General features: G+C 40.7%; 1 long non-coding RNA gene across 1 annotated transcript in view; it reads right to left on the reverse strand.

Moving 5' to 3' along the window:
• LOC142301729 (uncharacterized) overlaps nt 1-27804 on the reverse strand; it is a 93538-nt gene that overhangs the window by 16983 nt on the left and 48751 nt on the right. The window contains exons 2-3 of the long non-coding RNA XR_012752873.1: nt 26985-27155; nt 26436-26599 (exon numbers count right to left, since the gene is read on the reverse strand). This is a non-coding gene — a long non-coding RNA (uncharacterized LOC142301729). The remainder of the gene's footprint in view (nt 1-26435; nt 26600-26984; nt 27156-27804) is intronic.

Here is a 27804-nt window from a genome sequence, read left to right on the forward strand (position 1 = left end):
TCCACTTATTCTCCACTTTTTTCTCCACTTTTTTCTCCACTTTTTCTCCACTTTTTTCTCCACTTATTCTCCACTTTTTCTCCACTTATTCTCCACTTTTTCTCCACTTTTTTCTCCACTTTTTTCTCCACTTTTTCTCCACTTTTTTCTCCACTTTATTCTCCACTTTTTCTCCACTTATTCTCCACTTTTTCTCCACTTTTTTCTCCACTTATTCTCCACTTTTTTCTCCACTTATTCTCCACTTTTTCTCCACTTATTCTCCACTTTTTTCTCCACTTTTTTCTCCACTTTTTCTCCACTTTTTCTCCACTTTTTCTCCACTTATTCTCCACTTATTCTCCACTTTTTCTCCACTTATTCTCCACTTATTCTCCACTTTTTTCTCCACTTATTCTCCACTTTTTCTCCACTTATTCTCCACCTTTTCTCCATTTTTTTTCTCCACTTATTCTCCACTTTTTCTCCACTTTTTCTCCACTTTTTATCCACTTTTTTCTCCACTTTTTCTCCACTTTTTCTCCACTATTTCTCCATTTTTTTCTCCACTTATTCTCCACTTTTTCTCCACTTATTCTCCACTTTTTTCTCCACTTTTTTCCCACTTATTCTCCACTTTTTCTCCACTTTTTTCTCCACTTATTCTCCACTTTTTCTCCACTTTTTCTCCACTTTTTCTCCACTTTTTCTCCACTTTTTTCTCCACTTTTTCTCCACTTTTTCTCCACTTATTCTCCACTTTTTCTCCATTTTTTTTCTCCACTTATTCTCCACTTTTTCTCCACTTTTTCTCCACTTTTTTCTCCACTTATTCTCCACTTTTTCTCCACTTATTCTCCACTTTTTTCTCCACTTTTTTCTCCACTTTTTCTCCACTTTTTTCTCCACTTATTCTCCACTTTTTCTCCACTTATTCTCCACTTTTTCTCCACTTTTTTCTCCACTTTTTTCTCCACTTTTTCTCCACTTTTTTCTCCACTTATTCTCCACTTTTTCTCCACTTATTCTCCACTTTTTCTCCACTTTTTTCTCCACTTATTCTCCACTTTTTTCTCCACTTATTCTCCACTTTTTCTCCACTTATTCTCCACTTTTTTCTCCACTTTTTTCTCCACTTTTTCTCCACTTTTTCTCCACTTATTCTCCACTTTTTCTCCACTTATTCTCCACTTTTTTCTCCACTTTTTTCTCCACTTTTTCTCCACTTTTTTCTCCACTTTTTTCTCCACTTTTTCTCCACTTTTTCTCCACTTATTCTCCACTTTTTCTCCACTTTTTTCTCCACTTTTTTCTCCACTTATTCTCCACTTTTTCTCCACTTATTCTCCACTTTTTCTCCATTTTTTTTCTCTACTTATTCTCCACTTTTTCTCCACTTATTCTCCACTTTTTTCTCCACTTTTTTCTCCACTTATTCTCCACTTTTTCTCCACTTATTCTCCACTTTTTCTCCACTTTTTCTCCACTTTTTCTCCACTTTTTCTCCACTTTTTTCTCCACTTTTTCTCCACTTTTTCTCCACTTATTCTCCACTTTTTCTCCATTTTTTTTCTCCACTTATTCTCCACTTTTTCTCCACTTATTCTCCACTTTTTTCTCCACTTATTCTCCACTTTTTCTCCACTTATTCTCCACTTTTTTCTCCACTTTTTTCTCCACTTTTTCTCCACTTTTTCTCCACTTATTCTCCACTTTTTCTCCACTTATTCTCCACTTTTTTCTCCACTTTTTTCTCCACTTTTTCTCCACTTTTTTCTCCACTTTTTTCTCCACTTTTTCTCCACTTTTTCTCCACTTATTCTCCACTTTTTCTCCACTTTTTTCTCCACTTTTTTCTCCACTTATTCTCCACTTTTTCTCCACTTATTCTCCACTTTTTTCTCCACTTTTTTCTCCACTTTTTCTCCACTTTTTCCTCCACTTATTCTCCACTTTTTCTCCACTTATTCTCCACTTTTTTCTCCACTTTTTTCTCCACTTTTTCTCCACTTTTTTCTCCACTTATTCTCCACTTTTTTCTCAACTTATTCTCCACTTTTTCTCCACTTATTCTCCACTTTTTCTCCACTTTTTTCTCCACTTATTCTCCACTTTTTTCTCCACTTTTTTCTCCACTTATTCTCCACTTATTCTCCACTTTTTCTCCACTTTTTCTCCACTTATTCTCCACTTATTCTCCACTTTTTCTCCACTTTTTCTCCACTTTTTCTCCACTTATTCTCCACTTTTTTCTCCACTTATTCTCCACTTTTTCTCCACTTATTCTCCACTTATTCTCCACTTTTTTCTCCACTTATTCTCCACTTTTTCTCCACTTATTCTCCACTTTTTCTCCACTTATTCTCCACTTTTTTCTCCACTTATTCTCCACTTTTTCTCCACTTATTCTCCACTTTTTCTCCATTTTTTTTCTCCACTTATTCTCCACTTTTTCTCCACTTATTCTCCACTTTTTTCTCCACTTATTCTCCACTTTTTTCTCCACTTTTTTCTCCACTTATTCTCCACTTTTTCTCCACTTTTTTCTCCACTTATTCTCCACTTTTTCTCCACTTATTCTCCACTTTTTCTCCACTTATTCTCCACTTTTTTCTCCACTTTTTTCTCCACTTTTTCTCCACTTTTTCTCCACTTATTCTCCACTTTTTCTCCACTTATTCTCCACTTTTTTCTCCACTTTTTTCTCCACTTTTTCTCCACTTTTTTCTCCACTTTTTTCTCCACTTATTCTCCACTTTTTCTCCACTTATTCTCCACTTTTTCTCCACTTTTTTCTCCACTTTTTTCTCCACTTATTCTCCACTTTTTCTCCACTTATTCTCCACTTTTTTCTCCACTTTTTTCTCCACTTTTTCTCCACTTTTTTCTCCACTTATTCTCCACTTTTTCTCCACTTATTCTCCACTTTTTCTCCACTTTTTTCTCCACTTATTCTCCACTTTTTCTCCACTTATTCTCCACTTTTTTCTCCACTTATTCTCCACTTTTTCTCCACTTATTCTCCACTTTTTCTCCACTTTTTTCTCCACTTATTCTCCACTTTTTCTCCACTTATTCTCCACTTTTTTCTCCACTTATTCTCCACTTTTTCTCCACTTATTCTCCATTTTTTCTCCACTTATTCTCCACTTTTTCTCCACTTATTCTCCACTTTTTTCTCCACTTTTTTCTCCACTTTTTCTCCACTTTTTCTCCACTTATTCTCCACTTATTCTCCACTTTTTCTCCACTTTTTCTCCACTTTTTCTCCACTTTTTCTCCACTTTTTTCTCCACTTATTCTCCACTTTTTCTCCACTTTTTTCTCCACTTTTTCTCCACTTTTTCTCCACTTTTTCTCCACTTTTTCTCCACTTTTTCTCCACTTTTTCTCCACTTTTTCTCCACTTTTTTCTCCACTTATTCTCCACTTTTTCTCCACTTTTTCTCCACTTTTTTTCCACTTTTTTCTCCACTTTTTCTCCACTTTTTCTCCATTCTTTTTCTATGGTCGGTCTACCCATTAGCTCTGCCATGCACACTGTAGCTCTACACCTACTGCACATGTTACTTTATGATTGACATCTCTTTCGTACCAGAGCTGTCTAAGTCTACTCTGACCCCATATTTGTCATTACTATATTGTCCTTGTACTGTATTATGACATTTGTATCATGTGTTTCATTTCTTGCTGTGTTGCAATTTTTTTGCTGCATCCCAATTGTACCTCTACATTGTTCGAGTTTATGTTATTGTTCTCTCACTCTTATGTGATACTGATTATTGTCATTTTTCATGATTACATGCAGATAAGTCCAATCTGACGAAGGCTCAGGCCGAAACGTCATTTGTAACTTGTTTTGGACAAAAACATATATGCTTATGAAAATTTTTTTTTTCTTAATACGGACCAATAAAGAGTGATTTTGCATTACTATCCGTTGTGACTTACTGACTTAGTCTGGGAGATTTAGAGTGCCGAGGTTACTCACTAATTTTATCTATTATTACCTCTGAGCACCTATATACAAGTGAGCAGAGCTTCCTCTACAGTAGTTCTCCTGATTAGGCATGCCCTTACCTCATGAGCAGGGCATTGCAGCTTTGGTAGCAACCATTACGACATGGACTCTGCTGCTGTGGACCCGAGAAGAGTGAGTGCAGATTCATTGCACCCACACTCCTCACATGAAGGGTCCGCACTCCTAGAAAATGGGGGATACATTCCCTGAGTGTCTCCCCCCCATATTCTAGACGGTCCAGAGTCGTCGTGGGACCCCTTTATTTTTTTTCTTACAATAAATTGGTGAAAGAGGAAATGTTTTGGGGACTGTTTTTTCAAATAAATTTCTTTTGTCGATTTTTTTTTTTTGTTAGTACTGACAGTTTATGATGTTGAGTATCTAATAGACGCCATGACATCACAAACTGCTGGGCTTGATCTCAGGTTACTTTACAGCTAGTATCAACCCGATTTATTACCCCGTTTGCCACTGCACCAGGGCACGGGATGAGCTGGGGAGAAGCGCCAGGATTGGCGCATCTAGTGGATGCGCCACGTCTGGGGTGCCTGCGGCCTGCTATTTTTAGGCTGTGAAGGCCCAATAACTATGGACCTTCCCACCCTGAGAATACCAGACCACAGCTGTCTGCTTTACCTTGGCTGGTGAGCCAATTTGGGGGGGACCCTACTTTTATTGTGTAATTATTAATATTTATACAATAATTATAAAAAAGAGCCTGAGGGGACCTCCACATTGGATCCCCAACCACGGTAAAGCTGCCAGCTGTGGTTTTCAGGCTACAGCCGTCTGCTTTACCCTAGCTGGCTATCAAAAATGGGGGGACCCAACGTCATTTTTTTTAACTATTTTTTAAATAGAAAAAATTAATGGGCTTCCCTGTATTTTGATTGCCAACCAAGGTAACGGCAGGCAGATGGGGGTGGCAACCCATAGCTGTCTGCTTTATCTGCGCTGAGAATCAAAAATACCGCGGAGCGCTACGTCATTTTTTTAAAGATGTATTTTTACAGCACTGTGATGTCCAGCAATCAAAATACAGGGAAGCCCGTTTTATTTTTAGTTATTTAAATAAATAATTAAAAAAAATATATATGGGCTCCCGCTGCATTTTTTGTATTGCTAGCTAAGGGTAATCCAAGCAGCTACTGGCTGCTAACCCCCACTGCTTGGTGTTACCTTCACTGGCAATGGAAAATCCAGGGAAGCATTTTTTATTTTTTTTGCCAAAAAACTACAAAAAAGGACGTGAGCTTCGCCATATTTTTGTATGTTAGCCAGGTATAGCAGGCAGGTGCTGGAAGAGTTTGATACAGCGCCAGAATATGGCGCTTCTATGAAAATGCCATTTTCTGAGGCGGCTGCAGACTGCAATTCGCAGCAGTGGGGCCCAGAAAGCTCAGGCCAACCTGTGCTGCGGATTCCAATCCCCAGCTGCCTAGTTGTACCTGGCTGGACACAAAAATGGGGCGAAGCCTACGTCATTTGTTTTCTAATTATTTCATGAAATTCATGAAATGATAAAAAAAGGGCTTCCCTTTATTTTTGGTTCCCAGCCGGGTACAAATAGGCAACTGGGGGTTGGGGGCAGCCGTACCTGCCTGCTGTACCTGGCTAGCATACAAAAATATGGCGAAGCCCACATAATTTTTTCAGGGGGCAAAAAACTTCTGCATACAGTCCTGGATGGAGTATGCTGAGCCTTGTAGTTCTGCAGCTGCTGTCTATCTGTATGGAGAAGAGCAGACAGCAGCTGCAGAACTACAAGGCTCAGCATACTCCATCCAGGACTGTATGCAGAATTTTTTTGCCCACCAAAAAAATGACGTGGGCTTCGCCATATTTTTGTATGTTAGCCAGGTACAGCAGGCAGCCACGGGCTGCCTCCAACCCCCAGTTGTCTATTTGTACCCGGCTGGGAACCAAAAATATAGGGAAGCCCTTTTTTTTTAATTATTTGACTTATTTCATGAAATAATTAAAAAACAAATGACGTGGGCTTCGCCCCATTTTTGTGTCCAGCCGGGTACAACTAGGCAGCTGGGGATTGGAATCCGCAGCACAGGTTAGCCCGAGGTTTCTGGGCGCCTCTGCTTCGGATTTCAGTCCGCAGCCGTCCCAGAAAATGGCGCTTTCATAGAAGCGCCATCATCTGGCGCTGTATCCAACTCTTCCAACAGCCCTGGAGCCGCGTGGCTTGTTGGGTAATCATGAGTTAATACTGGCTTTGTTTTACTAGCCAGTATTAAGCCAGAGATTCTTAATGTCAGGCACGTTTGACCCGGCCATTAAGAATCTCCAATAAAGGGTTAAAAAAAACACCACACAGAGAAAAAATACTTTAATAGAAATAAATACACAGACACATTAGAGACTCCATCTTTATTACCCCCTGTCAGCCCTCCACGATCCTGCTCTTCTGTCTTCTTTCTTTCTAGTGTAGTAGTAGTGACGATTGTAGTGAGGATGATGTTCACCAGCCCATCATGGGCTGGGAAACCTCATCCTCAGTACAATCCTCACTACAATCGGGAAGCAGCGTGCAGCCTTCACTCCGTGAGTGATCACTGCTGGCTGTCAGCGGTAACAGCGGTAACGCTGACAGACACGTTACCATAGCAACGGTGCTCTCGGAGCCGCGGTTAGCGGTGACGTCACCGCTAACTGTGTTGCTATGGCAACGGTGATCTCCGTTAATGACCGGCTGTGTCAGCCGGTCCCTAACGGAACGGGGAGTCGACCGTGTGCTAGAGCATGTCGCCGGTACACGGCGATACACATATGTGCACCGTGTACCGGAGAGATGCACTCGCAGGTCCTACATGACGTGTCATAGTCATGTGACCAGTCTGTAGCCAATGAGATAATAGCCACGTGACTGGTCACATGGCTATTTTGACGTCACGATAGGTCCTGCATCTCTGCTGGCAGTGCAGGTCACCGGGAGGATTCAGCAATCATCGGATGGAATAGCGGCAGGAGACAGAGTGCAGAAGGGATCGCGAGGACCGGTAAGTGTTATGGCAATGTTTATTAACTGTTTGTGTACATTTATAATGCATTTTTATGTGTTTGTGATTGCCTCCCATTATAGCCTATACGTTCGAGTTCGGTTCGTCGAACGTTCGACGTCATCCATTAGGGTGACGTTTCCTGTGTTCATATCATTGAAGGGCTCAACCTGGTCCTTAAGGGCACAGGGGGCTGGTGATAGCTTTATCGTCTCCTCTTTTGCCCAGTGGCATGCCATCCTGCTAGTGCAAATGCCAAGGTCAGTGAGAGTTTGTGTGGTGGATGGATCTTTTTGCCCAAGGCCTGTGTAGATTGGAAGGGGTAAGTAGGGTTAGGCGTCTGATGCTTGTCACGCAAAGACACCCGTGGCTCAGCACGCTAGGGTCAGGTGCCGGGCTTCCACCTCCTACCGTCTTGTCCTACTAGTGCAGCCCAGTGGAGTCAACTGGGCTGCGGCAGCTGCACCATCTGTTATCTTTTTCGGCTGCCCAGTTAACGCTACCGGTGTGACCACCTGGCCTGACGTGTCCTTTACACACGTGGCCAGTCGAGAGGTGACCAGAAACGCTAATCGGGGAACCGCTCGGTCTGATGTGTCCTAGACATGTGGCCGAAAGGGTGCTTTCGCGGCGGTCTGTCGGTCAGCGCTACCTGGTCACCACTCGGTCTGTTTTCCCAGCACACATGATCAGTGTAGCACCAGATACACCGAAACGATGACTGGGTTATCGTCCGTCTGACGTGTCCCTACACATGTGACCGGTTCCCAGGTCTCCTGGGTTATCTCAGAGCCACCCAGCTCTGTATTCTCCGCCTAACCTTTGGGTTGCCAGCAGCTCCTTTGTCATGTGGAGCACGGTGGGCCCGAACTGGCGATTGGGATATTTACTGCCTTATCCTGATGTGCCAGTTCCCCCATAACACAAACAGGATGTAGTCTAGCATTTCAGTTTTAAAAATCAAGAGATGTATGAGTGACAGGATTAGGCATCTTGCTCCCACACTTCTTCCAGTGTAGATATGAAAGAGCTTGGAGACCCATCTTGAAGTCTTAAGATTTAAAAACATTTCAGGCAGACAGCAGGACAGTGGCATCAATTCCCCCCCCATTTCCTCATAGAATCTTTGCACAGGATTGATGCATTGTCCATGCAACACACAGGATGTGGCCTGGCATTTCAATTTTAAAAATCAAGAGGTGGATGAGAGACAAGTATAGCGCTGTAGTACAGACAAGACAGAGCTTGGAGACCCATCTTGGAATCTTGAGATTTATAAACATTTAAGACAGATAGCAGGACAGTGGCATCAATTGTCCCCCTCCCCTATTTCCCCATGGTGTCTCTGCACAGCAGTAAAGTATGCTTCATTCAACACACAAGATGTGGCCTCGGTGTCTCATATGGGTCAAAATCACCTGGCATAATCACTTCTGTAACACCTGACAAGCTCTCACTTACCCCGACTGTAACGGGTAAACAAGTGGTGGTTCTGTGGTTGGACCCCTGTATGAGAATAGTTTTGACAGTGACGCAGGAGGAGGATGAAGCAGCAGACATGGTTGATTTGTCGGACGGTGGATGGGTAGAACTGGTAGTCAGCACCTTAAAGCAGTAAGATTTCCACAGTAATGCACGTTGGTTGCCCATGTGCCAGTTCATACATGAAGAAGTCAATTGAATTTTTGCCTCTGCTGAGTTGTTGTTTACAATGTTAGCAGATAATGATAATTGAGTCATCCTTTGCAGTCTCAAAAAAGGTCCAGGTAAGGCAACCCTTCCTGTGAACTGCAGACTCGTGACCGCTGCTGGCCACAGCCAGGGTTTGCAACAGTTATCAACCAATAAACTCACTATTTTTTATGATTTTTTTGTCACAATGATACATCCAAGTTTTCTTTTTTTAGGGTTTTCCATGGGACTCATACAATATTGCCATCATTATGCATTTTAAGATTACATTTTGGAGACTTGTTATTCCTGTTCATTCTCTTTTAACCCCTTATCACCGAAGCCTGTTTTCACTTTGCTGACATGGCCAAATTTTAGAATTCTGATTAGTGTCATTTTATGTGGTAATAATTCTGAAACGCTTCAGTGGATCTCAGTAATTCTCAAAATGCGTTTTTGTGACACATTGTACTTCATGTTGTTTGTAAATTTAGGATGACATTTTTTATGTTTAATTGTGAAAAAATCAAACTTTTGGGGAAAATGTTGCATTTTTTCAAACTTTTAATTTTTATGCCCTAAAACCAGAGAAATATACCACTTAAAAAATTCATAAATAATAAGTCCCATATGTCTATTTTATTTCAGCACGATTTTTCAAACTTTTTTTTGTTAGGAAGTTAGAAAGATTAAAATATTATCAGCATTGTCTCATTTTTCCAACAATATTTACAAAGTCATTTTTTTAAGGCTCCACACCATATTTGTAATGACTTTGAGGGGCCTTTATGACAGAAAATATCCAAAAGTGACACAATTTTAAAAGCTACACCCATTAAAGTGCTCAAATCCACATTCAAGAAGTGTATTAACTGTTTTGTTTTTGCACAGGAATTAAAGCAGTGTGGAATAATAAAACTGGAAATGGTACTTTTTCCCAAATTTGCTTTTGTCTCACATTTTGCATTTTCATGAGGGTATCAGGCAAAAATGTCCATACATTTTGTTGTGCAATTTCCTCTGAGTACACCGATGCCCAGTATGTGGTGGAAAACTACTGTTTGGATGCACAAAAAGAAAGGAGCTCCATTTGACTTTTGAAGTGCAATATTGGTTAAAATAGTTACAGACAACATGTCGCATTTGCACAGCCTCTTCTATCCTTAAACAGTAGAAAGTCCCCACAGGTGAAAACATTTTGGAGACTTCATGCCTCAGGAAATTTGTTTAGCGGTGTGGTAAGCACTTTGAATGCACAGGTGCTTCACACAGTTTTATAGCATTGAGCAATAAAAAGGAAAAAATAAATTTTTCCCAGAAATATTGCTTTTGTCCCAAATTTGTAATTTTCACAAGGGTAACAGAACAAAATAGACCATACAATTAGTTGTGCAATGTTTCCAAAGTACACTATTAAACTAGTTCGGGGTGGAGTTTATCTTTGCAAAGATTATTTGCTATGTGTATGCGTATCTAGGCTAATTTATCTTAATGGAATATGTATCATTGGATCAGGATGTATATATATATACACACACTATATGATGGTTTAGGGGATTTATCTATTTATTCTTATAAGTAGGGGAGACTTTTTCCCTCTGTTTTCTTTATGTGGGATTGTCATCTATCTGGCTATATTTTTTATCGCAGAGATCCCCATTGAATAATTGGTTTTTCTCTATATGGGATTATTGTATATTGAGAGATTGTACTTATCTCTCTCCCTCCCTCCTTCTTTCAGATCTACATTGAATGTTGGCATAGACTCATGGATCCTATTTACAAAACCTCCTGATGAACCCCTTGGTGCTACCATACAAGGGGGGAAATGCGTCGAGGTATTAGAGGTGTTAGCTGTATCTTGAGGACTTGGGCTATCAATCAAGCACAGTATGTATGATGGACTATTGAAAAAATGGAAATCGATTGATACTATGAAGAATGATGAAATAATTTCTCTGAGGTCGGATTTCCAGTGAAGATGTGATAAATCAATTCATCCATCAAGAATTTATATCAAGGATTATCCTCCAGTAGTTGGACTCTTATCTAATCTCTGGCATCTTTTTCTCTGTGCTTCCTTGATTGCTGAAAAGGAAAATCTTCAGATTAACAGTTCAGAGGATGTTTAGATATTAACGCGAAGTCTCTGTTCTGTGGGGAATGACCATTTAGGCATTCCTTTATGTGCATTGTATTTAAATTTATAGGTCAGCTGACGGATTGCATTTAATGTGATGTCTCTGTCCTGTTGGGAGTGACCTGGGAGGCATTCCATTGTGTACATAGTTTGGAAAAGGTACCTTTGTATTTCTCCTGGCACTAACTAGTCTCTGTTGGCGATAATGGTGTTCGACCAGCGGGCATTGTGGTAAATCAATAGGGGTTTCAGAGGTAACCTTAGTCATCAGGTGAATATATCTTTTTAGGTGTCGTAAACTGGGTAATCTATCGGAGCTGGACATTGAGACGAAAATCATTTTTTTGCCTCTATGCTCAGCTCCTAAGAGGAATTGGCAAGTGGATATACACATGTTTGAATAAGAAAAATATTGTAATTTTCAGCAATTTCTAACCTTATTATATCTTCTACCATATCTGAATTTTTGGTCTCTGGTTCCCTTGTTTATCTGAAACATTGAGTCTCCTGCCTATCAAGGGAGAAGTTTATAATCTTGGGTGAATCAGGAATCTTGGTGTTGGGAAAAGTTATGTATGTATTAATATCTATCTATTGCCTATATATATGGGATTGAACCTAGTGGAGATACCGAATATATTTATGTGTCTTTGGGTGGTTTTTTTTAGCTTCATGTAATAAAGTTTATCTTTTTAATATTGGGTTTTTTTTCTTCTTAAAATAATTAATGACCCCTTCCATATATCTATATATTTAGAAAATTGATTTTTGCCTTAGTATGGCTAGCTTTTTGACTGGGCCAATTAATATCACCTCATGGGATAGTGAGGCGGAGGAGGTATTTTCTGTACAAGCTGATCATCCTAACTTTAATCTTACTCCTAATATTCGTGGTACCTAAAAAGAACTAACTTCCTGTTATAAACAATACTTGAAATCATGGTGGGAGATTAAAGGATTGGAGAACTATATTAAAAATAATATCGTTCCTAAGGGGTTACGAATTAACATTAACCCTTCCCCAAGGGCAAGCAGTAAGGAGCTTTTAAAAGCCTGGCAAGCTGAATCCATAGCTTCCTCTTTGAGGTTTATGGGCTTGCTCCTTGAGGAGGAGAGAAAGCTGTTCAGGGAAGCAGAGAGAACCTTGAATAGTCTGATTGAGAAAACCTTGGGTTTTAAATCCAATCCTGAATTCAATAAAAAAGAGAGTATTTTGCAGGGCGATATTGAAAGGTATCAAAATCAACTGAAAACTATGAAACATACTCAATTTCAGAGAGACCATAGGGAGTTTCAAACTGATAAAGCCTACAATTTCTCCGATAAAACCATTAAAAACACTATTGAAGCGTCATCATCTGAAACTGATATATCAGACTCTGAGGGGACGAAAAGAAAGTTCAGAACCAGAAACAAAGGAGGAGGGGAGCAGAGTAGAAGAGGAGGATGGTGGGATCAGAGGGAAGGATGGGGACCAGCTGTGAGAACCAGGAGCAATACAAGGAACAATCCACCGGTAGAAGGTGGGGGAGCAGTTGGTGGTGCTACACCCTCTATGGCCTCTTCCTCTTTGCCTTTGTCACCTTTTTTAGGACAGCAGGCACCCAACAACCTCCTCAACAAGAGTCGAGTACAGTAGGGTCTGATGGTTTGGGACAAATTGTTAATTTGAGTCGACAGACTTTCTCAATAGAGGAAGTACAATTGTTGTCAAAGGGGCTTTCATTTGTACCCACGACACCATTTAATCTGTTTTCTTGGGTAAAGGATTTGAATTTGTTTTGTCGTAAACTTAAATGGAAAAAGTTTTTTAAGTCGAATACTAGGGAGCAATGTCTGGCTCTGGGAGTGGAGGAGGCTGATATGGAGGTATTTGGTGACCTTATGGACCTTGTGAACAATAGTCCATCAGAGTTGGGAAATGGCCCCTTTACTGAATTAAGAAGGAAAAGCACTAAGATGCCTCCTTCTGGGGACTATGATAAGATTGAATTATTTTTACAACTGGTGGAAAAGGATTTTAGTAAGGTGAAGTCTCATAATAGGAATGTGTCCCCTAACCTCAGTCAGCGGGAGTGGGTAGCCTTGGATAATTTGGAAAAGAATAGGAGTGTTGTCCTCAAATCCTCAGATAAAGGGGGCAACATGGTTATCTTGGACCACGAGGATTACAATTCTATGTGCATGAGTATCTTGAATGATGTTAATACCTATGGGATCCTAAAGACCGATCCCACTGAGAGATTTTGTAAGGATTTAGTTGAAATTTTGGATGAGGCTTTGGATGGTGGTTTGATCTCAGCCCAGGAACATAGATTCCTGGTTCCCGTCCATCCGGTGGTACCTACCTTCTATGCACTTCCTAAATTGCATAAGGGGGTGGTGCCACTAAAGGGGAGACCTATTGTTGCCGGAATAGGCTCAATTGGTCAGAACATCAGTATCTATATTGACAAAATATTGCGGCAATTTGTCGTGTCACTATGGGGAGATAAGGTATGCACACCAGTGACTATGTAAGGGGAATACATGAAATAGCAGAAACTGCTGTGTGAATACTGACTTGAAAAATCCAATAGCTATATGTAAGAGTGAAAATGTGAAAAATGGAATCTGCATTACTGCCATGAACATATGAATCAAGAGAAATTTAGCTACTGAATTGATCAATGCAATAGAGCCCCAACACTACGCCAAAGTATTTCTCTACGTTGGGGTCCCTAGCTTGTGTGTGTCCTCTCATGCAGTTAAAAAACTTACCGTGTATGGGAAGCTGAGACCCAGGCTATTTATGCGTATGATATGGATTGGCAATAGGTGTGGTTGGGGAGGGTTCACAAACGAAAAACTACTAACAATAAGGAATAACGTTTGGAACACCATTCTAAGTCTGAACTGGGTGCAAAAACCTAAAAAAACATCACTATGGGGAGATAAGGTATGCACACCAGTGACCACCAGGCTAACTGCATGAGAGGACACACACAAGCTAGGGACCCCAACGTAGAGAAATACTTTGGCGTAGTGTTGGGGCTCTATTGCATTGATCAATTCAGTAGCTAAATTTCTCTTGATTCATATGTTCATGGCAGTAATGCAGATTCCATTTTTCACATTTTCACTCTTACATATAGCTATTGGATTGTTCAAGTCAGTATTCACACAGCAGTTTCTGCTATTTCATGTATTCCCCTTACATAGTCACTGGTGTGCATACCTTATCTCCCCATAGTGATGTTTTTTTAGGTTTTTGCACCCAGTTCAGACTTAGAATGTTATTCCTTATTTGTCGTGTCACTGTCCACGTACTTAAGGGATACATCAGATCTTTTGCTGAAATTAGAAGGGATGACAGTAGACCGGGGAACGTTTTTGGCGTCGATCGATGTGGAGGCCCTGTCACTGTCCACGAAAAACTATGTTGGGAAAACGCGACGTGAATTACGGAGGCGTATAGGAGATCATTTGGGGGATATCCGCCACAAACGGGATACCCCCGTTTCTCGGCATATTAGGGAAATCCATGGAGGAGACTCGAGTGTTTTGAAATTTGGGGTCCTTGAAGTGATCACACAAAATGAGAGAGGGGGCAATTGGGATAATAAGATCCTCAGACAGGAAACTTAGTGGATCTTTCGTATGGGGTCCGTTCAACCTTTTGGTCTTAATGAGAGTCTAACTTATAGTTGTTTTTTGGATTGATCAGTTTGGAGATTTCCTCTAGGGTAAGTTAGAGAGGTAGTTGATATTACAACCCCTGAGGGAGATGTTTCTTCCCCATGCTTCTCCGGTGTAGGGCACAGTAATTTTTAAAAAAGTTAGCAGTGGACAGACTGCGATGTCTGTCCATTATGTATAAGCCCAGAGCTTATTTAGGAAAGGGCTTTATCGTTAGTATGAGAAAGCTAATAAATGCCAGCATGATATGGTGGAAGGAAAAATTTGAGTTACCTATAGGGTGGGGAATGTCCTCAGACTATGGGATTAGTGTATAGCCCTAGAATTATATGAGCTTATTTTACTGTTATAGTGTGTATTTACAGTGGTGGTGCTATCTAATATAATATAATGGGATTTCTGATAGTGTATATTTCCCTATACAGGGTTACATTTTGGCCATGTATTTTGAATATTGAATGAAGGATTTAGCCTGGGCACCATATGTATGCAGGACTGGGACTGAGGGGAAATCAATTAGCTAAATGGTTTTGGACAGTCTGTCTGCTAAAATTATACCTCTTAATGAACGGTTGTCACACTGTCAGTTATATGGAGATGTTTGCCTTATTAGCCCACTCATGTGCAGTACTTTTAGTGCTGCACTATGCAAATCTACGTTCTGCCGTTTGGTGAATACCGCTGGCCACGTTGGAGATGTAGCAAAGCGCATGCGCTGTAAAGTGCCTGGGCTTACTGACGTCCAAAAGGACGTGGATCCTAGGCAGCGTTCATCCACCTGTTTGTGTGGATGACATGATGGAGCGCGTGCGCAGCTGCGATGACTAGTGGGCGGTCTGAGGCTGGGTGGTTCCCGCACACATTTAAAAGCTGGCTTGAGGTCGGCAGCTGACGTGCTGCTAATCTGGAAACTCCATGACAGGGGATATCATGGCAGGCTGCCTGCCCTTGCTGTTGAAGGATTTCTGAGCCTGGAAAATATTGCGGTATCACTCCTTCACAGCTCTGTATTTTCTATCTGGGGTATTTAGGGTAAGTGGTATTTATGGCATCTCTCCGGTTTTTTAACCAGCTGATTTCCCTGCTTAGTTCGGGGTGGAGTTTATCTTTGCAAAGATTATTTGCTATGTGTATGCGTATCTAGGCTAATTTATCTTAATGGAATATGTATCATTGGATCAGGATGTATATATATACACACACTTTATGATGGTTTAGGGGATTTATCTATTTATTCTTATAAGTAGGGGAGACTTTTTCACTCTGTTTTCTTTATGTGGGATTGTCATCTATCTGGCTATATTTTTTATAGCAGAGATCCCAATTGAATAATTGGTTTTTCTCTATATGGGATTATTGTATATTGAGAGATTGTACTTATTTCTCTCCCTCCCTCCTTCTTTCAGTTCTACATTGAATGTTGGCATAGACTCATGGATCCTATTTACAAAACCTCCTGATGAACCCCTTGGTGCTACCATACAAGGGGGGAAACGCGTCGAGGTATCAGAGGTGTTAGCTGTATCTTGAGGACTTGGGCTATTAATCAAGCACAGTATATATGATGGACTATTGAAAAAATGAAAATCGATTGATACTATGAAGAATGATGAAATAATTTCTCTGAGGTCGGATTTCCAGTGAAGATGTGATAAATCAATTCATCCATCAAGAATTTATATCAAGGATTATCCTCCAGTAGTTGGACTCTTATCTAATCTCTGGCATCTTTTTCTCTGTGCTTCCTTGATTGCTGAAAAGGAAAATCTTCAGATTAACAGTTCAGAGGATGTTTAGATATTAACGCGAAGTCTCTGTTCTGTGGGGAATGACCGTTTAGGCATTCCTTTATGTGCATTGTATTTAAATTTATAGGTCAGCTGACGGATTGCATTTAATGTGATGTCTCTGTCCTGTTGGGAGTGACCTGGGAGGCATTCCATTGTGTACATAGTTTGGAAAAGGTACCTTTGTATTTCTCCTGGCACTAACTAGTCTCTGTTGGCGATAATGGTGTTCGACCAGCGGGCATTGTGGTAAATCAATAGGGGTTTCAGAGGTAACCTTAGTCATCAGGTGAATATATCTTTTTAGGTGTCGTAAACTGGGTAATCTATCGGAGCTGGACATTGAGATGAAAATCATTTTTTTGCCTCTATGCTCAGCTCCTAAGAGGAATTGGCAAGTGGATATACACATGTTTGAATAAGAAAAATATTGTAATTTTCAGCAATTTCTAACCTTATTATATCTTCTACCATATCTGAATTTTTGGTCTCTGGTTCCCTTGTTTATCTGAAATATTGAGTCTCCTGCCTATCAAGGGAGAAGTTTATAATCTTGGGTGAATCAGGAATCCTGGTGTTGGGAAAAGTTATGTATGTATTAATATCTATCTATTGCCTATATATTTGGGATTGAACCTAGTGGAGATACCGAATATATTTATGTGTCTTTGGGTGTTTTTTTTAGCTTCATGTAATAAAGTTTATCTTTTTAATATTGGGGTTTTTTTCTTCTTAAAATTATTAACCCATATGTACCATATGTAGTGGAAAACTAGTTTTTTGGGGGCATGGCTGGGCTTGGAAAGGAAAGAGAACCATTTGACTTTTGGAATGTAAAATTGGCTGAAATAGATAGCGGACACCATGTGACATTTAGGTTTATGTATATGACTGCTGAACTAATAATACTGGAAAAACAGTGAGAAGGGGAATGTATAAAATATATATTAAAATTTTTTGGATACCTGCAGTTTTGGAGGTTGTTTGTGTGATCTTTAGGGAGGTAATGTAGATCCAAAGTGGTATGTAGAGTTCCATTAGTATAGTCTGATGAAGAGGGCCTGAATATCTTTTAAATTGATGGATTGTGCTCCTGTTTTGCCCCTTACTGGCTTCCATAGCTTTCAGCGAGTGAAATCACCCAGCTTTCCCTTGTGCGTGGTCCCTGAAGGAAGTAGTTTTCTGTCCGGAACTCTCCTCCACGTGTACTGCGATTCACTGCCCAAACCCGAGCGCCCACTGCTCCCATCAGATCCATGGTGCCTCTAACCACACTCCTAAGGAAAGTCTATTCCTGTTTATCCAGTGTTCGCATAACTGACCACCACTACAAGGCAATCGCACACTTACTTTACCTGCTTCTCCTGCCCAAAGCAGATCTTTAGTCATTTTACTAAGCCTGTAAACAGTCAGACTATCTTTGTCTTTTTACAGCCTCTTAATCCTCCTTTGGACACCACATTTAATCTTATCTAGGCATTACATATTTGGGCACCCTGATCATACAGCCTTCATATGCCAGGTACTAGCATCACTGTACTATCCTGTCTTGTAAGTTTTACCTAATTCTAACCTCCCCCTATTCATTGGTTTTATTCCCTTAGGCAACATTCTGCCACCTATAACATGCTGCCCCTCCATAGTCCACTATTTAGGGAAACTACAAATCCTATCCCCATCTGGGAACCCAAAGGCAAGTTTACACTTATAATCCCACTGTAATCCATTACCCCATCCCCGTCTCCCCTCCACCCCTTTTTTTGTCTCATACTCATTTTAAACCTTTTGTTTTTTCCTATACTAGTGGAACTCTGCATATCACTTTGGATCTACATTACCTTGGAAGGAGCACCATTCGACTTTTGGAGTGAAAAATTGTCTGATATAGATAGCAGATTTAGAGATGAGGTGAGCACCTTGAACTCCCAGGTGTTTCAGAGAATGTTTTAAAATTGAGCCATGAAAATTAAAGAATACATTTTTCCCACAAACATTATGCTTTTGTCCCACATTTTTAATTTTCATAAGGATAACTGGAGAAAATGGAATACACAATTTGCTGTGCAATTTCTTCTGCGTATACTGATATCCAAAATGGGGCTGAAAACTACTTTTTGGGTGCACCCCAGCGTTCTGAAGGGACATAGCACCTTTTGAATTTTTTTGAGCGCCATTTTGGCTGCAATAGATTACAAATGCCTTGTCACATTTGAATAGCCCCTGGCATGACAAAAGAGCAGAAACCCCCCCAAAGTGATTCCATTTTAAAAAATAAACTTCTAGAGGAATTTATCTAGGGTTATGATGAGCATTTTTCCCCGCCAGGTAATTCACAGAATTGTATAACATTGGGCTAATTAAATTAAAGTTTCCCATTTTTTTCAATACAATGTTCATTTGTCCCTAAGTTTATAATTTTAAAAAGGTAATAGAAGAAAACAAGCCATAAAATTTGTTATACAATTCCTCCTGAGTTTGCCAATAAAACCTATAGTTAGTAAAATAAATATTTGATACACTGCCAATTTTGCGAGGTTTCCCACCTACAAAGAACTTAAAGGTTTGTCATTTTTATCCTAGGTACACTTCAACTTCAACAGAGAGAAGCTAAAAAAATCCAGAAAATCACGTTGCATTATTTTTAAATAATTAATTTGCATTTTATGCATGAAATAAGTATTCAGCAAGAATTCTAGCTCTCACAGACCTGTTATTTTTTCTTTAAGAAGCACTCCTACTATGAACTCATTACCCATATTAATGGCACCTGTTTGAGCACATTATGTGTCCACACACTCAATTAATCACACGCCAACCTCTCCACTATGGCCAAGACCAAAGAGTTTAAGGATACGAGAGCCAAAAGTGTAGACCTGCACAAGGCTGGAATGGGTTACAGAAAATAAAGCAAGCAGCTTGGTGAGAAGGCATCAACTGTAGGTGCAATTATTAAAAAATGGAAGAAACACAAGATGACTGGGGCTCAATAGAAGATCTTGATTCATTGGGTAAGGATGATTCTGATAAAGGTCAGGAATCAACCCAGAACTATATGGGAGGACCTGGTCAATGACCTGAAGATATCTGGGACAAAAGTTTCAAAGATTACTGTTAGTAACACACTTCGCCATCATGGATTAAAATCCTGCAGGGTATGCAAGATCCCTGTGCTCTCACTAGCACTTGCCCAGGCCTATTTAAGTACACCAATGACCATTTGGATGATCCAGAGGAGGCTTGGGAGAAGGTCATGTGGTCATATGAGATCAAATTAGAACCTTTTGATATCCACTTCACTTGCCGTGTTTGAAGGAAGAGGAACGATAAGTGCAAACCCCAAAACACTGTCCCAACCGTGAAGAATGGGGTGGAAACATTACACTTTTGGGCTGCTTTTCTGCAAAGGAGACAGGACAACTTCATTGTATTGAAAGGAAGATGGATGGTGTCATGTATCACGAGATTTTGCTAAACTACTTCTTTCCCTTAATAACAGCATTAAAGATGGGTCGTAGAGAGGTCTTCCAGCATTATAGTGACCAGAAACACACAGCCAGGGCAACTAAGTAGTGGCTCTGTAAGAAGCATTTCAAGGTCCTGGAGTAGTCTGTCTCAGACAGACTAAGAACTACCTTGTTCGAAACGCGTCCTCTCGGTCACGCTCTGAACAATGCTTGGACTTTATAATATGTTTCAATACATTTCTATAAGTTTTAATCTAACTTCCTGGACTTTGTCGCTGGAATTCCGGATTTGTTTATTTTCCTCACTGTATGTGGTTGAAAACAACTTTTACGGCACAGTGGAAATGTCAGAAGGGAGAGAGAGCCATATTGCAGTGCATATTTTGTCAGAATGGTTTGACAGTGCCATGTCATATTGGCAGAGTCCCTAAAGTGCTTGAAAAGAAGACCACCTCATAAGTGACCCCATTTAACAACTGACACCCCTAAATGAATACATCTCTTCATACTACATGTGCCTCAGAATTGTATACCATTGGGTCGTGAAAAATAATAATTACATTTTTACCACTAAAAAGTCATTAGCCCAAAGTTTTTAATTTTTAAAATGGATAATAAGAAAAAAAAATGACAATTTGTTGTTCAATTTCTCCCAACTGCACCAATACCTTACCTGTAATCTTGAACTACTTTCAGGCACAGTGAAAAGCTCAGAAGGGAAGGAGCACCATAATATAATTCAGATTTTGCTGTTATACGTTTTTGGGTGACATGTTACATTGGCAAAACTCTGAGGTGCCAGAACAGCAGACCTCCCCCATAAGTGACCTCATTTACACCTCTCTATTAATTAATTTAGTATTGCAGTGACCATATAGACATCAAAGGTGTGGCTTAGAATTTTATACCATTAGGCAGTGAAGAAAAAATAATTACTTTTTTACCACAAAAAATTTAGTTTTAGCCCCATATTTTGCATTTTCAAGTAGCAAAATTGAAAACAATGGCACCTAAATGTGTTATACAATTTCTGCTGAGCGTGGCAATACCCCATGTGTAGCTGTACAGTACTGATTAGCCACACAGTGTGCCTTGTGAGGGAGGGAAGGAATGCTATTTGACCTTTGGGGCACAGATTTTCCTAGAATAGTTTGCAGACTCCATATACAAAGCCCCTAAGTTCCAGAAGAGCAGAATCCCCCCTCAATTGTCAATATTTTAGAAATGATGCCTGTATGTGAATTAATCCACAGGTATAGTGACTAATTTGTCTCCATGGGTGTTTTCCACAAACAAGCAGCAATGGATGTTGCTGAGTGAAAATTGAAAATCTGCCATTGTTGTGTGTGTATATGGTAGTGCCCATATATTATGCCCAGCTCGTGCTTCTGGTAAATTAAGTGGGCTTTCCTCACTACAGAAATGTGATTTTATCCTGATGAAGGAGATGTTCATTCTCTGAAACGCATAGACTAATAAATAACGAACCAGAAACATTGCTTTACTGTCACTTATTCCACGGCAGTGCGGATTAGCCCCATTTCTTCTCATATTCAGTCGTCTATCCATGTTGGGGTGTTGCAGCCCCCATTTTATGACTTTATAGTGATTGGAACGGGCGTCTCTCTGGCATCGGTGGATGCCACACAGCTGCTCCTTTCCACTACAGTGTTCCTTTAGCAATCTGTACTAGTAAAGGTCCAAATGTCTATTGTCTTGATTGCTAACACCTCATTAAATATATTTCTATTTCAATAAGATTTGAGCGCCAAGTTTTGATTTAGTGGATTTTGGGATAAGATCTAACTTAGGCACCACAAACTATAGCAGTGCCACAGTACATGTTGCATCCTACATTTTCATTGACAGATGTCTGATGGAAAACTTTTTTTTGAGTGGAATGAGTTGAAGCTTTTATTGGGAATATTTTAAATGACATTTTGGATCACATCCTGTGCTCTACGCTGAGCCCTTACTTTGACATTTACATCTAAATTTCTAAATGACAGGATTCAGCCACTCGAGAAGGGTGGTCCCGATACCCCGCAGAAGCTGCACCAAAACAAAGGCCTACAAACAGGGCCTGTGACTTGCCCAATCTACGGCGCTGTTATACATGTGGGCGCCTTGGACATATGGATAAAAATTGTCTCCAAAAATGAGGCCCCATGCTTGGAGCCCATCTGCCAGCTCAGCTGGTCAAGGTCTGTGACATACAGAGCCAGGGACTACGAGACACTGGTTCATCCATTACCCTGGTAAGCCCAGTTATTGTTTCCCCAGAAGACCATTTACGAGATTCCCAATTATCCATCTCCCTGGCTGAGGGCCAGCGCTCGGACATTGCTCTGGCATGTGTGCAGTTGGACCTAGCGATGGACCAGGGAGAGGTCGAGGTGGAGCTTATGGACAGCCTCCCCACACCTGGTATTTTGGGGACTAACCAGGAAGCGATCGATGTGGGACTTGTGAATAGTCTCCCCATACCTGTAATTGTTGAGACTGACCACAGCATGGCTGATGTGGATCTTAGGATCAGCATCCCCACACCTATTATTTTGGGGTCTGACCAAGAAGAGGTCCATATGGAGCTTATGGACAGCCTCCCTACACCTGTTATTTCGGGGACTAACCAGAAGGAAGTTGAAGTGGGGTTCATGGATGGCCCACCAAGCCTGTTGTTTCAGATACCACCCAGAGGGAAGTGAAAGTGGGGCTTGTGGATTACCTGCTCACACCAGTTATTTTGGAGTATGACCTAGTACAAGGACTATCCAGCCAGTTTGTAGCAGCCATCACCCTCTTCCAAGCCAAGCAGGACCCTGATGTGGATCTTTTTAACATCTTTTCCAAGGATAATTCACATTCCCAGTCTCCATCATCCATTTCTGAGCTAATAACCATGAGTAAGCCTAGCCAGACTGTGGCTATTGACTGGGGGAAGTTTGATAATAAGAAATTTATGCAAGCCCACCTCATGGACCCCACCTTAGTGCTTGTCCGCAATATGGCTGATCAATCTGGGGGAGATAATCAGGGGGTGGTGTATAGATGCGAGCATCTGTTGCTGACCTCACCATTAAAAAGGACAATGCCGTCAAGAGGAGAAGGATGATCGGAAGCCTATCCTGTCTGGTTAATATTAAGAAGGGGGAGGAATGTGACGACATGGACTCTCAGTGCCTAGCATGGGTTAACTTTCTTAAAATTCAGCCAGACATAAAGACAGTTTGTTTACAGCTGGGGGATAATGTCTCATTGTTCTACAAGACTCTTGGGAGTTTAGTATTGAAGTTTTTGTTGACTCATGTAATTGCCTTGGCTAATGAAGGCCAGACACACAGATAAATCAATTATGCAAACCTCCCATTGTATTACTAAGTGAATTGCTAGATGTGATGTAACTTACTTGTCTCCCACTTGTCTCTGGATATTTGAATATGGCTTTAAATCTAGCCAATATATCTAGCCAATAAGAGATCATTCTTATCCACCAATTGTGAAGACCCCAATGGTCTGAATGGAGAGCTCATGGGTATAAGAAGCAGGACTGTCCATTGCCCTTGCCCAGGGAGACTCTTGCTACATGCTACCAATCTAGGACCTGCGTATCCGATTGGCAAGCCATAACTAAACCTGGATTGTAACACTATATGGACTTCAGCATCGAATGCAAGGATTCGGCTTTGATATCAAGGACTACCTAAGGAAGGAATTTAGCTTGGGACAATCCAGTCATCTGACTACAGACTTTGCGGACCTCAGCCAGCTTCCTAAATCTGGTGTTATTCCATTCTCGGTGGGTGCCCGCCGAAAGCGGGGTGCTGCTGGGTTGAATTAAGTAGCCCTGGAAGCTCTGAGGCACGGGCATTCTAAATCCCTGGTGAGCCAGCGGAAGGGTGAGACTCTGTTGCCTGTAACATTTTGTGTTTTGCTGGTTATGTCCTATGTGCCGTTAATTGTTTGGGGATCCTATAAAATCTTAATATTGTGATTCCCTCACCCTGTGTTGTCTGAGTAGTGTTCCGCCCACGGTTAAGGAGGTCGGGCGTTCAGTTGGGATGAGCCCTGGGCCATGCTGTCTTTCTAAAGGTGGCCGGACCAGCGGACGAGAGCACCCACTGACCCCCGTGTCTCCACAAACACTTAAAAAAAGTTTTTAATCACCATATTTTGAGAGCTATCATTTTTTTCACTTTTCTGCCTACAAAGTTATCTGAGGGCTTGCTTTTTATGGAATGAGTGGAAGATTTTATATGTACCATTTTTGGGCACATAACATTTTTAATCGCTTTTTATTCCCATTTTTGAGAGGCAGAATGAACAAAAAACAGCATTTCAGAAATAGTTTTTTTGTTTTTTTATACCGTTCATGGTTTACTAAATATGATAACACAGTTTTATTCCTTGGTTAGTACAATTACCACGACACCACATATATGGGTTATTTTTATATTTGGCTTCCTTCATACAATAAAAACAAATGTATTTTAGAAAGAAAAAAATGATTTTGAATCGCTATTTCCTGACAGCTATAGCAATTTATTTTTTAGCTGACTGAGCTATATGGCAGCTTTGTTCTACAGGTTGCAATGACCTTTTTACTGACACCATACTTATTTATATTTGACTTTTCGATCGAATCTTATTCCACTTGTTTGATGGTTTAATGAAAAAAACTTAATTTTTACCACATTTTTTTTATGGTGCTCACTGGAGAGGTTAACTTGTGTGACAGATTTATAGATCGGGTTGTTCTGGAAGCTGCAATGAAAAATATATGTACTTTTTTAGTTTATTTTTGTTTTTACATAAATATACGTGTTAATTAGTAAAATGTATTTTGTATTTTTTTATTACTTATTTGGGGATAATTTTTTTATATTTTTACAATTTGTTTTTATTGCGCCCAGGGAAGGGGGTACTCAGTCCCGCGCGGTAACAAATGGGAATGTCACTCTGGTGGCCATTGCCCGGTCCCGTGCCCTGGGGCTCCTTTTCATCAAAGGGGTATTTACAGGGGTGAATAGAGTTAATGTCATGTGATGCTACCTGCGCGTTGCGGTTAAGGATAGAGAACCGCTGCTGCTAAATGTGGGTACTCCCAGAGCTGGTGGTGATTGCAGCAATGATGTTTGGCCCTCCGCAGGTAGTGCCGTGCCTGCGAGATGATGAGGGATAATAAAGGAGACCACAGCAGATTGTCTTTACAGTCTCTACTCACTTGGACCCAGGAGTTGCTGATTCAGGTCCCTTGGAGTATCAGTGCCAATGTAGTGACCCAGGTTGCTCTGTCCCCGGCACTCTCTGTTGGTTGGGTCCCCATAGCGTGGAGCGTTTGGGCACCGACTGGCCCTTTTGGGTTAGAGTCTCCTTCTCCATACGGTGGGCATTGTGGATCCTGTGGGAAGGTACGTGTCTGAAAACCGATCCTAGTTTACTGCTGATGCCCTCGGATTATTTGGTTCGGTGAAGTCCATGAAGGTGTCCTCACCGAGCAGGTATTTATCAAGCTATGTAGAACTGGTGCCTGATCTAGGGCCCTGTGCCCCGTGCATGCTCCGGTCCCAGTGGTATCTCCGGTACCCGACCATGTGACCTCCCTCCTGTGCCCCCCGGGTCACCACTGCACAGACCCAGCTCAGGCATGTCTGCACACCTCTCTTGTGTGCCACACTTTTCGACTTTCTACTGACTGCTGACCCCTCCCACTAGGCTGGATAATCCCAGGAACTTGTTCCTTTCCATGACAACCATCCCCTTACATGGTTAACCCTCTATGCTTGCTGTGGAGTAGAGAACTAGGATTTTAGTTGTGCTTTGGTGGTAGAGGCACTGGTACTCCAGGTCCCAGGGGGTAGGTCCTGCATCCCCTAGAGGATGCAATTCCTTATAGTTCCCTGAGGGTCTCCGGGGCGCTTCATTTTCACTTTATTTTTACTTTTTTCCTTAGTGGACACTACTTTTTATTAGTCTGATTGCTGGTGTAATGTATTGCCATGCCCAAGTATGGAAATATAGCAATACATTACACCTGTCAATGGGACACCGATAAAAACTCCTGTTAGACCATGCTCTTGGCATGTCTAACAGGCCACCATAGTCATCATTTGACCACGTGTTTCCATGGGAACAATTGGGACTCTATGATCATGTCGTGTGTGTTCTGATGAGGTGGCAGATTGAGCACAATCCTTCTCCCAGCCTCCTAAATGCTGAAATCTCTCTTGATTGAGGTATTTAGGAAGTAAAACAACCAGGGGTGGTGCAGGCATGGGCCCTTGCCATGATAGCTGGAGCTCGGCTATCATATCACAGCTTCTATACCCATGCTGGTACATCCATTTGCGGTAACACACTGCAATAAAGGTCTTATCAGTATGGCCAATGATGAGAGGGCATTAAAGGCAAGCTAGTGCGATTATGCCAATTTATCACTATGTCTCATTACCTTTTCTTCCTGTTTATTGTATACTTTTTCTTAATAAAAACAAATAACAACTGAAGTAATGATGAAACAGAGGAGGAAATACTGGGCACTATCCACATTCAGCGGTTAATGGTCAGCATTCTGAAGTCATATACATCGAATCTGTCCATTAAGTACTGGCTCATGAGAGAAAAAACAACAACAGAAGAAAAACACTTGTAGAACATAGAAAAGTAGAATGGAAAGGCACTCACCGAGTTTATAGTGTACAAAAATCCTTTATTCCATCATTAGATAAAACAGTGTAGGCAATGGGGAAGGGGGGGTGTACGAGGCACGTTGGACGATGGCCGTTTCGCGTCTCTATACGACGCTTCTGCGGGTCCACATGTTTTATGAACAACTGCAGTAATTATTACTATGAAAACAAAAATGAAATGAAATAACAGTTCAACACTTTATTTGAAGGTTTATACATATGGTATAAAGAGTGCTGCATTATCATATTAGGTGATTAGTGTGAATAATGTCTGACAAAGCATGTTAGCTCTTATTTCTCATTGTGACATCTCATTATTCCAGGTAGTGATTTGCAAGGGAAGTGCCAGATTAATTATATTTTGTGCAAACAGCACCATGATAAAACACAAACACCACCGTGATAAGTGAGCAGATTAATTTTATTTAGATATACCTAATGGTAATGGAACTATTACACAACTGCTCCTGCATGTAATTGGAACATTGGATGCTTCAGTTAATGTTCATTTTACACTTTTTAAAACCACAAAACATTGACCTACCTCAAGAAAAAATCATTAGTTCTTTGTCCTTGCCTAATCTTTTTCATGAGCGAACGGCTACTCTGTATCATGGTTTCCTGCTTGTGTACTTGAAGATTGACAGCTTCCAAGCATGGTTTCCTTGTCTAGGAACCTGGCCTCCTCTGATAGACTTCAGAGATGATCATCATCCTAGGCAATAAGAAGTAAACTATAATTTTAAAAATCCCTCTGTTCGCCATAGATTTTTAATGAAAGGTTAATTACAAAGTTACTTGTTTTTGCAAGCATTTTGTAAGAGATAAATAATATTGCTGAAGAGAAAGTGTATTATTTCTCTGAGATACAGGTGCATCTCAATAAATTAGTGTATCATCAAAAAGTAAATTTATTTCCATAATTCAATACAAAAAGGGAAACACATATATTATATAGAGTCATTGCAAACTGAGTAATCTATTTCAAGTGTTTATTTCTGTTAATGTTGAAGATTATGGCTTACAGCCAATGAAAACCCAAAAGTCATTATTGACATTGACTAATTCATAATAATAACAATAATGACAATTCCTAAGGACACAAGATACAACCAGCAACAGCGCTGATGCGCTTGCATACCATGTACATTATCCTCAAGGCATCTTCTTTAATGCACCAGTGCTACAGTGCACCTCATCTCTCACCCTCCAGTCCAGTACAGCGACTTTTGATTAAGACCCAGGCAGGTCAAAAACGTCGGATGACTACACAGTCGCGTTTCTTTGTTAAATAAATTCTTCAATTTGCATAACAACTATTGAGTGCAGTGAATTCGTTTGATATATGACTTTAGGGTCTCAGA

The sequence above is a fragment of the Anomaloglossus baeobatrachus genome, chromosome 4 (assembly GCF_048569485.1).
Source record: "Anomaloglossus baeobatrachus isolate aAnoBae1 chromosome 4, aAnoBae1.hap1, whole genome shotgun sequence".
NCBI classification, from domain to species: domain Eukaryota; kingdom Metazoa; phylum Chordata; class Amphibia; order Anura; family Aromobatidae; genus Anomaloglossus; species Anomaloglossus baeobatrachus.